At 44.7% G+C, this 17,880-nt stretch overlaps 1 protein-coding gene across 3 annotated transcripts in view; it reads right to left on the reverse strand.

The window, feature by feature from the left end:
- Positions 1-17,880, reverse strand: part of MYLK (myosin light chain kinase) — a 281,600-nt gene that overhangs the window by 205,939 nt on the left and 57,781 nt on the right. The window lies entirely within an intron of this gene.

Consider the following 17,880-nt stretch of genomic DNA (forward strand, 5'->3'; position numbering starts at 1 on the left):
CCCTCCTCCACCAGTGGCACCCCCCTGGCACCGTGCAGTCTCACGAGGGGCAGGGGCACAGGGGAGCCTACCTCCCCAAGGTCCCTTCAGGATTCTTGGATACCAATTTCAGGTCCTTTGTGGAGGAGACTCACTTACCCTGGGAACCTAGAATGTTAGGGCTGGAAAGGATCTTAAAAATCCTGCTCTCACACCCCCTTCCTCAGAGTGGAGCAACTTATCCTTGTGCATAAATTATACTTAAAGATTTGGCAGAAGCATTTTTCTGTGAGAACCAATGCATTCACATTGGTGTACTGAATGACAATTATAAGTTGATTTTACAAGTCATCCTAAGACTTCAAAGAAATGTGATTGCTTTCTGCAAGCTGCTTCAGGCTACATTCCCAGCCCCTACCTTTAGAATACTATTATTTTTCCACTTCTCTTGAGGACGGGAGGGTCAGAGAAGCACTGGTTCCACCCAACCCCAGTATCACACAGTAAGGAAACCTCAGATTCAGCCAAATGAAGTGCTGACGAACCATAATGTCTACAATCGAAATAATCCATTTACTGAATGCCTACTAGGAGCTAGGCACTGTACTGAGAGTTTTGCCTAAGTTAACTTTCATTTTCAAAGCAACTCTGTAAGAGGTATGATTATCACTTTAAAGATGAAAAGGAGACTCCGAAGTTGAGCAATCTATCCAAAATCGCAAAGCTACCAATGACAGCTACTTCTTATCAGCTGAATTTGAACCCAGGCCTCTGACTCCAAGGTTCAGAGCCAGGTGACAATGTCACACTGTTAGTGATGCCATGGGGAGGAGCTGAGAGTGGGTCAGAGTCCAGGCTGCTGGTGCCTTGTCCTAGATTACACACAGCATCAGAACACAAGGGGGCCTTAGCTTACCCTCAGACTATCAATAAGAAAACCAGAGGCTCACACAGAAGCATCTAACTTAAGACAAGAGCCACTGAATTTCAGGGGCAGGATCTGCTGACAGTGGGCCCGGGGGGAATATCCTAACATTTCTGGGGTTAGAAGACCTCTAACATCACTCCTGGATGTACCAGTTATAACCTGATACACACATCCTGTCAGCCTTTGTGAGCCTGAGCACCTCAGGGGCTTCACTCCCTTTGGTCTGCAGACAGCAGCTCAGACAAGCTACCCTTACTTAACCTCTTGCCAGGGGGCTGGATGAGGCATGCTCAGGGAACTTGACAATTACCAGTCGCTTGGGTTCTGAATTGATCAACCAGGCTGCTAGTCATTAGCTAAGCCCTGTATGCCAGGATGCATAATGTATACACAGTAGCCAGAAGCCACAGCCACAAGCACGCACACCCCCCTCAGCAAGGAAATTCCAGAAGTTCATTCATTCCTGCGGTTCATTCCATCTATAAGAACCTTCTTCCAGATCCCAACTTCTCAGGCCCCTGATGTTCATCTCAAAAGCCTACTCCAAAGCTAGAGAAAACAGGCTGAAAAGACGTGACTCCTCTGTGACTACTTAGAATATTTACATTACCAGTGGTATCCATACAGAGCCAATCAAGCCAGGTTTATCAACACTGCGCTCCCTGCAGAGCAGGAGGGGCCCCGGCTGAGAGGTCAGAATGCACAGTATGTCTGCAGACCCATCACTGTGTGTTTACCCAGCTCCGTCCCAGACCCCATGAGGATTCATGCCTTCAGAGGAAGGAATCAGAGCATCAGGGAGTGAGAAACAGGAGAGAGAGAAAGCTGAGATTCGGGGAGCACCTTTGGAGGGTCAGCACTCCTCACTTTGTCCCTGAGGAGGGTCCTGGACATCAGGACACCTCAGCCTGCTGGGGAAGAGCCCTCGGGAGAATTAATAGGTGAAGGTGGCTCACCTATGGCTGCCTGCCTGCTTCTTCTCCAGCCCAACCCAGCTACTCTGCTCACACCCACACTGGTGCTGCTCCCTTGAGCATGTGGCTCTGCAGGTTCCGGAGTGTCTCCTCCAGCTGCGGCTCTTTAAAGCTGAGTGACTTCAAGTTCACACAGCCCCTACCTGATGGTCCCAGCCTATCCCACACCCCATGGAGCTGCTGACAGGGGAGCCCCTCACGCCTCCTCTAGACAGGCTCTGGGACCCAGGACACTCACCAGAGGCTGGCAGACCATCCCCTCTCAGCTTGCCTTTCATACCCCTTGAGAAGGCAGGAGAACCCACTCAAGCGTAGATGTTCTGTCTGTGGCAGGGCTGGCCGGGCACCCACATAGAGCCTCGGCTGTTCTGCAGCGACCCTCATGCTGGGCTATAGCTTGAGGCCCTTCTGCACCACAGCCTGCTTCCCTCCCAAAGCAGACACCCTCTGCTTCCCCATCTCAGCAGGGGATTAGGGATGTTGCTGAGAACACCCGGTTCTTACCATACTGCAACAGTGGATGACAATAGAGAGTGATGCATTTTCTCCCTTGATGAATTTTTCCACCAATCATGTCTACCTCACTTCCTCCTCAGGCATCATTCACTGAAAATACTGACAAGGCTAACATGCGTCGTCTCTTCTCTCGCCCCCAAACCCGCTCTGGAGGGGCACTGTTGAGAAAAATGGTGGCCCCTGGGAACCCAGAGGAAAGGGCATGGAGAAAACTGATGGGCTTAGAGAGTACGGTGCATCAGCAGGAACACGGCCATGTGTGTGACCCTCTGGAGAGAGGACTCGGCTCACAGGTGCCAGCTCATCTGGCCCAAGTTGGGAGGAAAGAGCCCCATGCCCCTCCAATCCTGACTCGGGAACAGGGGGCCAGCAGGAAGATGAAGGGCCACTCCAAGTGTCAGCTGGGCTCACACCTAGACAGGGAGTACACATCTTGAAGACAGGGGACTTGGAATCCTCCTGGAGAGGCCAGGTCAACACAAGAGAACACTGTAACCACAGGGCAGGAAAGTGGGATTGGGAATAAAGTGGCTAGTGGGGCCCTGGGCTGTTCACAGGCCATTAAATCTTCCATATTTTTCCACTCCTGAACCCCACAGTTCTGAACCCTGCTCAGGACGCTCAACCAACACAAATCAGCATTTCTTACTATTCGGCTTAGAGGGGAATGTGGGCTTAGTGTTTATTGGGTGTTAAGTGTTCTCTCTCCCCCGCAGTAATAAGATGGGAACAGGACTCTAAGGAGAAGTATGTTGTTTACCATCACTGCAAAGCTTTGAAATGCCCATCCTAGTTGTTAGAACATTTAAGCTTCCATCCAGTGGGCATCACAGCTAACCAGCTAGCCCTCTCCAGGTTGGTGGATTAGGACAAAAAGGGACTACTAAATGTGCTTGTCCATACCAAATATACCATTACATTAATAATGTACTTCTAAGCGTTCAAATGAAATAATGTATCATTCATGCTTGAAGTAAGAATCAGTTTTACTCTCACTCTGGTTTTTTAGATTACCCAGTTCAGGATTTTTCTTAACAGAATGCAGTCCCCTGGGTTTTCCAAGAGTCCAGTGTCTGATGCAGGAAATTCAGGACATGATATTGAAGAATCCTGCTCCTTCTCACACCTGTTAGCCGGGGCTGAGTTCTGTCTCTTTGATGGCTTTGTCATTCTTGGTTTCTAGGCCCAAGTGAGCTTCTGGAAAGCTGTGATTTGGCACAAGCGTGTACTTACACTCTCTCGACTGATCTTGGCAGGTTCCTGGCAAGGAACCTTAGTTGAGACAATGCTTCCCCGTACCCCTTCCTGCATCTCTTAGCTAGAGAAATAAAATAGTATCCAGGGTGACAGAAGATAATGTCTTAAGCCCAGGGAAAGCCAAAGAGATTATTCCCACTTTGCCACCTCCAAACAACAACCCACAACCAAACAACAGGACAAAACATCTACAAAAGATCTGGCCATCTCTTCATTTCTGAAATCCTGGAAGCATTGGTCCAACCGTACACAGAGTAAGCTGCATGTCTGGTTTCCCTGCTGACTGGAAGCCCGTCTGAGCTGAGACTCCAAGGAGATGCTGCCTGAAGGATGTCCCCTGTGTCCGCTTCCCAAGTGCTGCAATGTCCAGGTGGGCATCTCTGGTTGCTTGGGGTCAGACCAATCATCCTGTGGGCACAGGGGAGAAGCCTCCGAGGCCTCCCCGACAAACCCACTTTTCTTACAAGTTGAACCTAAGGTTAGGCTCCCAGGCTGAATCAGAAATGGTCAACTCAGTGCTCTGCTCAGGAAGGAGGTGCCAATAAGGTAGCCTTAACAAAGCCAATGGAACAGGGGGAGGACACCAGGAAAGAAACAGGGCCCACCCAGGCCAAGTCTCTACTTACTTCAAGCTATCATTTTCTACCATTTGAACATATTTTGCACTAGCCATACATAGGCTCGTCTATTAAAAGTTAAGAACTTCTCTCGAGAGAACTGTTCCCAGATTTACAATTAGGAGGCTGGCTCAGCAGGCAAATGACCTACTCTTACTATAGATACTCTTCTGCTCACTGGAAAATTTAATGGTCATGTATTCAATTTGTGGGATAGGTGTGGGAGGGTGGAAGTAGAAGAGGAGCTCCTAGGTCAGAGTGAAATTTGAATTCTAGCCACATGCTAGGGCAGCTTGGGAATAACTACCTTTGATTGTCCTATAACTAATCAGGAAGCAGAGCTATATTCAAATTAACCACTTCTCCATACAGCTTGGGCCTGCCTCAGCATCAGGAAACCTTAAGCACTAGAGGCACCCAGCAGAGCAATTACCATCAACTTAGAACATCTTCCTCCTTCCTTTTCAAAAACCAGGGTGACCACATGACATATTACCCCAACCAGGACTCTACTGAAAATGAAGAGGGGCACTACTAAAGCTTGCCCCGGGTCTGTCCAAGGGAACCAACCAAAATTTACATATGACCACCCTAATCACTTCTACCCTAAATCTGAATATCAGACATGACTTCAAGGATGTCTTCTCTGGCCACGTTCACTCTGTTCTGGCCAAGCACATGCTTCACATGCCCTTGGTTTAGGAAATTGTTAGGTTATTTCATGCACTGGGTTATATTTGGATATGTTCTTATATCTGTCCTTACTCCTTTTCTAGACCATCAGTGTCTTGGTTGCCGACTTTTTTTTTTTTTGATGTATAGTTGATTTATAATATTGTGTCACTTTCAGGTATATAGCAAAGTGATTAAGTTATATGTATATTATTCAGATTATCTTTCATTATAAATAAAAGATACTGAATACAGTTCCTTGTCCTATACAACAAGTAAATTCTTATTGCTTATCTATTTTAGGTACAGTAGTTTGTATGTGTTAATCCCATACTCCTAATTTATGCCTCTTCCCTTTTGGTAACCATAAGTTTGTCTTCTATGTCTGTGAGTCTATTTCTGTCTTATATATAGATTCATTTGTACTTTTTTTATATTCCACATATAAGTGATATTATATAATATTTATCTTTGTCTGACTCGTCTCACTTAGTATGATATCCTCTAGGTCCATTCTTACAATTATACGATGGAAGTGACAAATAGATTCAAGGGATTAGATCTGATAGACAGTGCCTGAAGAACTATGGATGAAAGATTGTAACATTGTACAGGAGGCAGTGATCAGAACCATCCCCAAGAAAAAGAATGGGAAAATGGTTGTCTGAGGAGGTCTTACAAATAGCTGAGAAAAGAAGAGAATTTATTAAACTTAAATTGTTAATTGCTCAGTCATGTCCAACTCTTTGCAACCCCATGGACTGTAGCCTGCCAGGCTTCTCTGTTCATGGAATTTTCCTGGCAAGAATACTGGAGTTGGTTGCCATTCCCTTCCTGACCCAGGGATGGAACCCAGGTCTCCCACACTGCAGGCAGATTCTTTACCATCTGAGCCATTGGCAAGGAGAAAAGGAAAGATACACCCATATGAATGCAGAGTTCCAAAGAATATCAAGGAAAGATAAGAAAGCCTTCCCAAGTGAACAATTCCAACAAATAGAGAAAACCAATAGAACAGGAAAGACTAGAAATCTTTTCCGAAAAATTAGAGATACCAAGGGGACATTTCATGCAAAGATGGGCAAAATAAAGGACAGAAACAGTATGGACCTAACAGAAGCAGAAGATATTAAGAAGAAGTGGCAAGAACACACAGAAGAACCATACAAAAAAATCTTAATGACTCAGATAACCATGGTGGTGTGATCATTCACCCAGAGCCAGATATTTTGGAATGTTAAGTCAAGTGGGCCTTTGGAAGCATCACTATGAACAAAGCTAGTGGAGGCGATGGAATTCCAGCTGAGCTATTTCAAATCCTAAAAGATGATGCTGTTAAAGTGCTGTACTCAATATGCCAGCAAATTTGGAAAACTCAGCAGTGGCCACACAACTGGAAAAGGTCAGTTTTCATTCCAATCCTAAAGAAAGGTAATGCCAAAGAATACTCAAACTACCACTCAATTACATTCATTTCACATGCTAGCAAAGTATGCTCAAAATTCTCAACAGTACGTGAACCAAAAACCTCCAGATGTTTAAGCTGGATTTAGAAAAGGCAAAGGAACCAGAGATAAATTGCCAACATCTGTTGAATCATAGAAAAAGCAAGAGAATTTCAGAAGAACATCTACTTCTGCTTCAAAGCCTTTGACTGTGTGGATCCTAACAGACTGTGGAAAATTCTTCGAGAGAGGGGAATACCAGACCACCTTACCTCCTGAGAAATCTGTATGCAGGTCAAGAAGCAATAGTTAGAACTGGACATGGAAAAACGGACTGGTTCCAAATTTGGAAAGGAGTACGTCAAGGCTGTATATTGTCAGCCTGCTTATTTAACTTATATGCAGAGTACATCATGTGGAATGCTGGGCTAGATGAAGCACAACCTGGAATCAAGACTGCAGAGAGAAATATCAATAACCTCAGATATGCAGATGACACCATCCTTATGACAGAAAGTGAAGAGTAATAAGAGAGCCTCTTGATGAAGGTGAAAGTGAAGAAGCTGGCTTAAAACTCAATATTCAAAAAATGAAGATCACAGCATCCAGTCCCATCACTTCACAGCAAATAGATGGGGAAACAATGGAAACAGTGACAGACTTTATTTGGGGGGCTCCCAAATCACTGCAATGGTGAGTGCAGCCATGAAATTAAAAAACACTTGCTCCTTTAAAGAAAAGCTATGACAAACCTAGTCAGAATATTAAAAAGCAGAGACATTACTTTGCTGACAAAGGTCCATTTGGTCAAAGCTATGATTTTTCCAGTAGTCATGTATGGATGTGAGAGTTGGACCATAAAAAAGGCTGAGCATTGAAGAATTGATATTTTTGAACTGTGGTGTTGGAGAAGACTCTTGAGAGTTCATTGGGCTGCAAGGAATCAAACCAGTCAATTCTAAAGGAAATCAATCCTAAATATTCACTGAAAGGACTGATGATGAAGCTGAAGCTCCAATACTTCGGCCACCTGATGAGAAGAGCCAACTCATTAGAAAAGACCCTGATGCTGGGAAAGATTGAAGGCAGGAGGAGAAGGGGACGATGGAGGATGAGATGGTTTGGTTGGATGGCATCACCGACTCAATGGACATGAGTCTGAGCAAACTCCAGGAGATGGTGAAAGATAAGGAAGCCTGGCACGCTGCAGTCCATAGGGTCGCAGAGAGTCAGACATGACTAAGTGATTGAACAACAATAGGTCCATCCAAATTACTGCAATTGGCATTATTTGAAGTAATAATGTTGAGTGATAGTCTTATATATATATATATATATATATATATATATATATATATAGTATGTATATACCACTCTTCTTTAGCCAATTGCTTGGGTTGTTTTCATGTCTTGGCTATTGTAAACAGTGTTGCTATGAATAATGTGGTGCATGTATCTTTTCAAATTAGAGTTTTTGCTTATCTGGATATATGTCCAGGAGTGAGATTGTTGGATCATATGGCAGCTCTACTTTTAGGTTTTTAAGTACGCTTCATACTGCTCTCCAAAATGGCTACATCAATTTTACCATTCCTACCAACAGTGTAGGAGGGTTCCCTTTTCTCCTCATCCTCTCCATTGGTTGCTGACTTTTTGCATGAACTTTAAACTCACTCTAATTCTTTTGTCCCATCCACTTTTGTCATTGTTCATAATAAATAGTATATGCTGATAGTCTGGCTGTAAGTAGGGTTGAAAATGACTTTTTTTCTAACATAAATACTATTATTTTTTATATACATTTTCCAGTATCTTTCTATGTATGTACCTTTTAAAACAAAAATTATACATATACATTATCATTGCCTTCATCTTCAGACTTTCATCCAAGTGAAACCACAACCTTTTTCCTGGTTACAGAACATTCTTCCTAAGTCTCATTTTAAATGACTTTATAATATTCCGTCAAGTGGATGAACCACCATTACTCAATCATGCCCTTGTTATTTATATGCCATTTAGGTTGCTTCCACTTTCATTAAAACAAACAATGTCACAAGTCACACTTTCAAGAACATAATTTTGCTGCACCCTAGATCATATCTCCTCAAGATATATTTTAAGAATAACGATTACTGAGTCAAAGTGTTAGAAATCTTTATGGCTCTCAAATCTAGGTCCTCTTAATTTCTGTTGGTGTAGCACCTGGGGTGACTCATGGCTCCTCAACTATTTTGCTCTCCTTCCTCAGCCCCAATTTGATCTTTGAGCTCCTTGATGTGGTGCCGGGTATGAGCCAGGCCCAGGGATTCCTGCACAGTGGAAGGGATGCACACTTAGATAACTGACCAAGGCAAGGCTTGGGAATGAGGCAAGTATTGAGCAAGACAGGGAAGGGTCCAAACCTGAGTCATGAAGTTCAAAATAACTATTGTTATCAAGCAAAACATGGGGCCTCTGCTCTCTCCTCTATAATCCTGCTAGTGGGGGAGCCCCAGATACCTTGGAGCCTTTTCTACCCGGTTGAGTCCTACCCTCACCTTCAGGTATCCTCTTCTCTAAGGCCTTCCCAACAGGATTTTATGACATGGATTCCTGAGCATCGACTAGGACAAGCTTTCCAATCCATGATGAAATACAGAAAATAAGACAATACTTGGAGTTTTTCATATAGCTCATTGTACATAATTTAAAAGGCCGTCCTTTAATCTCAGTTTTTTGTCCTTCATCACATGTTTTGAAAGCTCACTACCTGCCAGGTGCTACCCTAGATCCTGGAGACAAGCTGTAAATGCAAGGGACAAAGGCGCCTGACAATTAGCTTTTTCAATTGTGATGTTAAGTGCCTGACATTTAGCTTTTGATTGCTGAGGCCTCCACTTCAAAGAAATCCATTTCGAATAAATACACTGCCAGCTATGGGACTAGATAAACAGCAGGCTGTCCCACCCATGTACATCCCTTTTTTTTTTTTTTAGAGAGAACTCTGGAGACCTAGATAACTGACCTTTGACTGACTGCTTTTCCCTTCCTCTGCTTTAATTTCTACTCTTGTGCTTTCAATTCACCAATGAAGAGCATACACCCGAAACCCTTGGTATCCCCATCTCAACCCCATAAAGACAGAATCCCAGGTCTGCTCACTCTCCAGTTCTCTCTCCTTCCGTCCTCTCACCCCCCCAACCTCTCTCTGTGTGGCCCCAGCAAGTCTTGCACCCTCCAGGACCTGTCAGTAATAAGCTTTGTCTTTTCCAAGTCCCCTGACGGTTGTCACTGAGGTGTGTCTTGCAATCTTAATAAGAACCACAAGGGTCGGTCTAGTCACAACATTGGCTCCAGGTGGGGAAATGTCTGTGGGGGTCGTCACAAGTAGCACGGCCCAGGGAGTGTCCCCAGACATCTCCAGCTTACAGTATCACTACCATGAGTCTGAGAGGACCTGAAACAGCACCCCTGCTCAGCCCAGCATGAGCTCTATGGAGGCTCTGTCTCCGCACCGCCCTTCGACAGCACTCAGGTTGGGACATCATTGTATCTCCATGGCGGTGTCCTGCACAGACACTTCTTATCAAACACTTGCTGAGAAAGGGGGTTTAAAAAGACACTGCAATCCCCAGAGGACTAACGGGGACACTTGTGTGCCCAGCAGAAGGCCTGCGGGTGGTTTGAAGACGGTGTGAAATCAGCCAACTCTGGGACACGATGTTTGGCTTCCTTCCAGCTCTGCTGTAAGATCTTCAGCAAACTCTTTCATGTCTCAGCCTGTGCCCTCTCTTGTGAAATGGGTAAGACTGTAACAGTACTTGCCTTAAGAGGTTATGAAGATGGAAGCCCTCTGCACAGTCCTTGGCACACCAGAAGCTCTCAATAAATGTGACCTGTGAAAGTCACTCAGTCATCTCCGACTCTTTGCGACCCCATGGACTGCAGCCTGCCAGGCTCCTCTGTCCATGAAATTCTCCAGGCAAGAATAATGGAGTGGCTAGCTGTTCCCTTCCCCAGGAGATCTTCTCAACCCAGGGATAGAACCCAGGTCTCCCACATTGCAGGCAGATTCTTTACCATCTGACCTACCAGGGAAGCCCCAAAATGTGACCTAGTTGTAGCAATAAAAAGGCAAGAATACTGGAACGGGCTGCCATTTCCTTCTCTAGGGGATCTTCCTGACCCAGACATCAAACTTGTGTCTCTGATGTCTCCTGCATTGGCAGGCGGATTCTTTCACAACTGAGCCATCTGGGAATACGTGATTATGGAAACATTAAATCAGGTGAAAGGTCACAGCCCAGAGAGCCAAACTGAAACTGAAGATACTTGTGAAGGGCCAGAAATATTAAAGATATAACAGGGAGAATTAAATTTGTATATGAAGGAAGAAAAAAACAAACTAGCCAGACTTTCTCTTCCTTCTCCACAAGCCAATGATAGAAACTGATAGAATTTTATTTATGTCTGTGATAGAAACATGGCAAAAAGCCCCTGACCAATCCAGGTTTCTCCAATGATGGGCACAGGCCAGAACTCAACCACAAATGGTCACAATGAGTTGGGGGAAGTGGAACTAGGGGATAAACACACAAGTTCAGGGACTTTCCTAAAGTATGGACATTCCACAGACAGATAATTTCCGGTGCCACAGAGAGCTTTGGAATTTAAGAAGCCTAAAGGAGGGTGGGACGGGGGTAAAAACAGAGCACTAGCCACAACACGCAGCAGGACAAAGGCCCATGCTTACAGAAGCGGCTCTTAGCTCTGTGACTGAAATGCAATGCTGTAAAATTTAATATCAGCGGTACAGATAATGTCAGCAGACTGGATAATTAAGGCTTTTGGACTCATTTCTTTGTTCTTTTGCTTTCTGGAGGGAGATTGATAGAAAAAGGAGATGGGTCCAGTAAACCAAGAATTCCTCAGAGTTTTAAGTATATTTTTAGTTCCTCCTGACATCGGGGAGAGTAGAGACATTATTTCAGGATCAGAGATCAGATCCCAATCATGCTCTTTACACTGGGCTAAACATCACTCTCTAAAACCCTTTGATGAGAATTAATTACTGCAAAGATATGCACAGGCTAATTGAGACCACATTTACAGTGTCTGCAGCTTCTGATGGAAGACGTTTCTGCCTGAGTGGAGCAGATGCCATTAAACCAGTTGCCTGTTTTTCACCGTCTTCCCAAATTCCCTCCTGGACCTGCATCTGGACCAGACCTGCCCCACTCAGGACTGGGGCTGCCCAAGACCAGGGGTGTGATCACGGGTCCTGAGCTGGGTCCTAATAGAGCAGTGCTGGACCCAACTCACTGATCCCACTTGGTTTTTCAAGTGTGGGCTTCTTGACAAGTAAAGAGTAAATCACAGAACCACACAGTTAAGAGACCAGGGAGATCTTCTAAGTCAACCTCCCATCCAGTAGAAGAACCCTATTCTGTCCCAAACTGGGCAATGGTGGGACTGATACGTTTGCAGACAAATACCAGGACCTGGCCGAGCCATGAGGCTGGTGATTATAGGAATGCAACCAAACCCATTAGGGATGGAGGGTGAGTCCCTTCATAAGAATGCCGGGAGCTACAGGACCAAGGATGCAGCTGGGACTAGCTCCTTCTGCCCCTTTAGGGCAGGTTGGGGTTCCCCAAAGTTAGGACTTCCCCACCCGACTCAAGCAGGAACCTTTCCTGGGCATGTCTGACAGGGGAAAATTCTCAGAGGGGGGACAGGACAGGGTGGCAGGGCAGACAGTTCTGGTTACTGTGTACAGTCGGATCTGCTGAGCCATGATATGGCTTCCCCTAACCGAACCCAATTCTGTTCCCTGGAGTCAGATAAACTCTACCTTTGTACAAGACACACCTACAAATAATTGAAGACAATAATTTATCCCTTATCCTTCTACAGACAAAATACACTCAGCTCCTTCAACTCTCCCTAATTGCCATTGTTTCCAAACCCTCCCACATCCTCTGGGCTCCTGTTAGTTTCACTAGGACCCCCTTGGTGTGACCCTGAGGACCAAAGAAAGAAAACAAGAGCACAGTGAATAAACCACAGATTTGAATCTCCATGCCATTATTCCCCATGCCTCAATTTCCTTCACAGCTTCCTCTGCAGCACTTGATAAACTTAGTTATGAGAAATGCATAAGTCAGTTCATGGAGAACTTGTAACTGTGCCTGGCAAGGCAGGTGATAAACAGCTAATAAAGTCTCAGCTATTTCTTAGCACCATGCTTAGCTTCTAAGAAGTATGCAAGGACTTCACTGGTGGTCTACTGGTTAAGACTCTGCACCAATGCAGGGGGCCCAGGTTTGATCCCTGGTCGGGGAACTAGATCCCACATGCCCCAACTAAGAGTTTGCATGCCGCAGCTAAAAATCCCACATGCCGCAATGAATATCTAAGATACCAGTAAGATTCAGCACAACTAAGATATAAGATTTGATGCAACTAAGATCCGGTGCAACCAAAAAAAATTTTTTTAATGTCTGCAATGTATATATAAATCCTGCAGATGACTGAAGCAAGTCAGAGAAAAACAAATATCATATATTAATGCATATTAAATATCCTAATTAATCCATATTAATATAGAATCTAGAAAAATGGTACTGATGGACCTATTTACAGGGCAGGAATACAGACTCAGACATAGAGGACAGATTTATGGACACAGCAGGGGCAGGAGAGGATGGGATGGATTAAGACAGTAGCACTGAAATGTATGCATGGCTATATGTAGTACAGATAGCTAATGGGAAGTTGTTGTATAACACAAGGAGCTCAACCTGGTGCTCCATGACAACCTAGGGGGGTGGGATGGGGTGGGAGGTGGGGGATGCAGAGGTTCAAGAGGGAGGGAACATATGTATACCTCTGGCTGATTCCTGTTGCTATCTGGCAGAAACCAACACAACACTGTAATGCAACTATCCTCCAATTTAAAATATATAAATTAGAAAAAAAAAAATCCTGCAGCTGATACTCCATTACTTGCCAGCTTTCTTACTCATAAAACAACAGTACCACCTCTGAGCTTTGATGAGGTAAGGCATGAGAGGGTTCCTGGTCAGCACCTGGTGCATAAGCAGCAGCGCATACACTCTGGCTTCCTTCCCCTGGGTACAGATGCAGCATCTAAGAGTCCGTCTCTGTGGGCATCTCACATTCTGCATATCCTGCAGGCACAGGAACTGACTACCTTTGCTCCAGACTTTTTTTTTCAAGAATATTTGTATCATAAATAACCCTGGAAGAGAGAATGTCTTCCTTTGGAGCAAAGCACAGACAGGCTTTGTTGTTCAGTCACCAAGTCCTGTTGAACTCTGCAGACCAACTGTTACTGTGCATTATAAAAGATTTGAGTTCCCTAAGCTCAGAATTTCTCTCCATTGTGTGTTCAGGTGTCAGCCTATGGAGACTGAAGCTCAAAGAACCAGTGAGAGGAAATGCTGGTACTTCGGTCACTGGCATTGTTGCGAATCATAAAGTGCTGTCCCTAACTCACAAAGCTCGCCTTTAGCCAGTGTTCATGAAACCTCGGCAGCTAATTCACTCACTAGCTTGCCAGTTGGTGAAATCTCAGACCCTCCACGATTATTGACTACAACCTAGAGAAGAGACAATGACAAAATGTCTCCCCCGCTGACCCTGCAGTAAAGATCTTAAACTGTCATCAACCCTATCGCAGTCTGTCCATACTTAGTCTGATTTTGAAAAGAACTCTAAGTGAAGAATTTTTATTTCCTTATTTATTCATTTTGATTTTCATCTTCCTGATTTTAATCAAAAGTTCCATTCACTGAGGTCCTTCTAAAGCTTCTTTCCAACTTGAAGGTCCCCTTTTCAAGCGCCCTTATCTGAAATGCAGGCCAAGGTCTCTTCTGCTCCACTCACTTCTCCCACCAGCGCAGGCAGACCCTCCTTCTAAACCTAGATTCTCATCCGTAGCACCAGACACCAGTTTGAACTGTATAAAATTCCTGACAAGCTTCTGCCTTCCTTCAATTTGTGGTCAAGAGCACAGCAAGTCCTACCATCATCCTAGGAGGCTCTCCAATCTCCCTTCCCCCTTTACTGAGAGCACTGGGTGGGCCTCTCATGCTAACTCCCCTCTGCCTCTAAAAGGTGGGGATGTGTACCCATGGGATGTGACACAGCTGAAGGTCAGCAGGACGCCAAGTGGTGTGGTTAGAAAGAAGAGATAAGAACACCCACGGGCTGCTGGGAAATCTGGCTTAAAACTGGCAACACTGTAAACCTCCAAGCAGATAAGTGACCGGGAATTTTCATCATTTTCTCTCTTGGATATTTTCTTGCATCTTATATGCACCCTCCCTCTCTGCCACAAAACTGGTTATATCTTGGTCTCAGCATCTGGCATTAAATTATACCATGATTCTTTTCAAAAATAAAAAAACAAGGAAGCCAATAAATCTCTTGAACTACAGTGCTTTTCTCTTATTCATCTTTTTTAATTTGGGGAGCTTTATTTTTAGATTTTACTGTCTGAAGATTTCTTACAATATTTTTAAGCATGTGACTGGGTATCCCAAGACCTCAACATCTGGTCATAAGTTACTTGCAGAACTCTGGCATAGTTTTCTTTATTTTGAAAAAGTAATTAATCTGTGATGGCTTAATGGACACCAAATGAATAAAAGCAGCTTTTATCTTAACCGCGTTTCAGCAGTCAGCATGGGCTTTATCAGGCCCTGTGATCGGGGATCACCCAGAAAAGTTTAGTACTTATTAATATGTTCCCAGGATAACTCCATGGAATGGGTCCTTGGTTTGTAGGCTTGTTACCACATTAAACTCTCACCCCACACCCAGAGTCTCCCTTGTGTTGTAGAGGGCTCTCAACTTCTGGTCCTGCCTCCTCAATGTGGCCTCTCATGTCTTCAAAGCTTTCACAGTGCCCCAACCAGAAACTGCTTCTAAGCTCTCCTATGATCCCACAGGTCCTCTGTTTCTACTATGTCTGTGTAAGAAACAGACATGATCCAAATCTTATCCCAGATCCCAGAGAGATGAGAAAACTCATCTCTCTCCCTATACAGATTATCTCCTAGTGCACCCAGCCCTTAGGGGTTTTGAGGCTGTTTCACAACAGACACTGTCCTCAGTCAGAGATGGTCAGATCTTCACATCTGGTTACCCCCACAGGTACAGATCAATGGAACCCAGTCAATGGAATATTACTCAGCCATATGAAAGAATGAAATAGGGACTTCCTGGTGGTCCAGTGGCTAAGACTCTGGGCTCCCAGTGCAGGGGGCCTTGGTCTGATCCCTGGTCAGGGAACTAGGTGCTACATGCCACAGCTAAAACAAGATCCTGCACGTTGCAACAAAGACTGAAGATCCTGTGTGCTGTGACTAAGACCTTGGCACAGCCAAAGAAATAAATATTTAAAAATTTAAAAAAGAAAGCATGAAATCGTGTCATTTCCAGAACATGGATGGATCTAGACAAAGTAAAGAGAGTTGGATGGAGAAAGACAAATACCATATGACATCACGTACACGTAGAATGTAAAAAATGATACAAATGAACTTTCTGAAACAAACTCATATAAACTTAGGGTTACAAAAGAGGAAGGGGGGATAACTTAGGAGCTTGTGATTAACAGATATATACTATTATATACAAAATAAACAACAAGGTCCTACTGTATAGAACAGGGAACTAGAGTCAATATCTTGTAATAACCTATAATGGAAAAGAATCACAAAAAGAATACACATACATACATAATGTATATGTAAATGCATGACTGAATCACTCTTCATCTGTAACTAACAGAGCTTTGTAAATCAACCACACCTCAATTTTTCACAAAAGATTACTCCCCCTTTTAAGAAGTCTATCAGGAAATGTTTGCTAAAGGTCAGTGCATCATCTGTGAGGGGCCCCGTGGCTCAGACTTTAAGGGACCCCGGAGGAGAGCACCAAGTTCTGGGTGCTCTGCACTGATCAGGTTCACAGCTGTATTTTCGAGGCCCCTCCTCGTCAGGGAGGGAAAAGAGTACTGGATGGTTTCTGCAGTCCCTTCCACACTAGGTGTGGGTCTTCTACCGAAGTTTGTCCTCTTTTCGTCATTGCGAACTTCCCTGTCTGGAGCAGAAAGCTGATAACTGCACGGAAAAGGCTTCGTGCACGGCCCGCTCCTCAGCCCCAGTAGCTCTACCTTCAGCCCTATTTTAGCTGAGGCAAGCCTGCCTTTAAATAAAGGGACTTGCATTAATTTCTCCCACCTTTGATCTTCTGCTTCTGCGACTTCACAAAGTCATGGCTTTAAGGCTTTCCCTGCCAAGAGAGCCATGCTCAGACATACAGAGTATTCTCTTTGATCCAGCCCCCTCCGAATCCTAAAATAATGCCTCCCATCTCACCTGCAGGTTCTGTATTTTCCTTCAGGCAGTGATAGGAGCTTTTTTTTTTTTTTTTAATCAGCCAATTTAGAGTCCAACCTCATCGACATTTTTTTTAAATTCCTTTAAAGTTTTGAGATTTGTTTTATTAACAAAAGACCAGCACCTACATACTTCTTTTTTTTGTCTTTCCAAGTATTCTAAGAGGCTATTCTCTCACTTCAGTGATGGGTCCATAGGTCAAAGGAGCTTTAGAATCATGGGGGTGGGGGAAACAATCAGTTCTATAAAATCACAGGCCACGCTTCCTTTCACTAATTCCTCTTTTCCCTCCTCTTCCTTCTCACACTCTTTGCTTCACCATAATTGGTTAAAGGCTCCGTCAGCCTCCTTTGCACGGAGAGCAAATGGATGGTCCCAGGCTGACAGTGGCCGAGGACCCCTGAAGTACTTCCAAGCCTGACGCTCAGCATGGTGACAGTGGAAAACCCATCTCCCTCACTGGCTGCAGAAAGCAATGAACCCATCCACCCCTCATCACACATGGGAAATCCGCAAAGATCACCGACATGTTTGAAATACTATTGAGAAATATATTTGGGGATGTTATTTGAATTATTCACCATTGTACAGCTGTCCAAAGAAGGCACCATTTAAACACTCACTGTTACCCTTGCCCAGGACTTCTCACTGAGCAGACTGGAGATGGCCACGCCTGTGCAGCGCGGCCACGGGTGCTCTCGGTCAGGACCTAGAATAGCTGGGCCCACATTAACGCAGAATTCCACCTGTGCTCCAACCCCAACAAGCGCAGCCTGCCAAGGAACCACAGAGTCAAAGGGGAAACCAAAACCGAATGGGGAGCTCATCACAGCAGGCTCCTGGAGCAGTAGAGGAGGAAGTCTGGGGCAGTTTAGAAGCCTGAAGAGCAGAGTAGAGGCCAGGGCACCCAGGGCATTTAATCAATCTTGATTCCTAGCTGGCTCCATTGATGGCTCCCACCAACCTGACCGGTTCTAGAATTCCGACCAGCCAAGCCATGGTCAGAAGATAGCACTAAAGCACCCTGACTTCCCCCTCACTGCCACCTGCCTGGGCCCCTGGCCAGGTGTCATCTCA

The sequence above is a fragment of the Bos javanicus genome, chromosome 1 (genome assembly GCF_032452875.1).
Source record: "Bos javanicus breed banteng chromosome 1, ARS-OSU_banteng_1.0, whole genome shotgun sequence".
Classification (NCBI taxonomy): domain Eukaryota; kingdom Metazoa; phylum Chordata; class Mammalia; order Artiodactyla; family Bovidae; genus Bos; species Bos javanicus.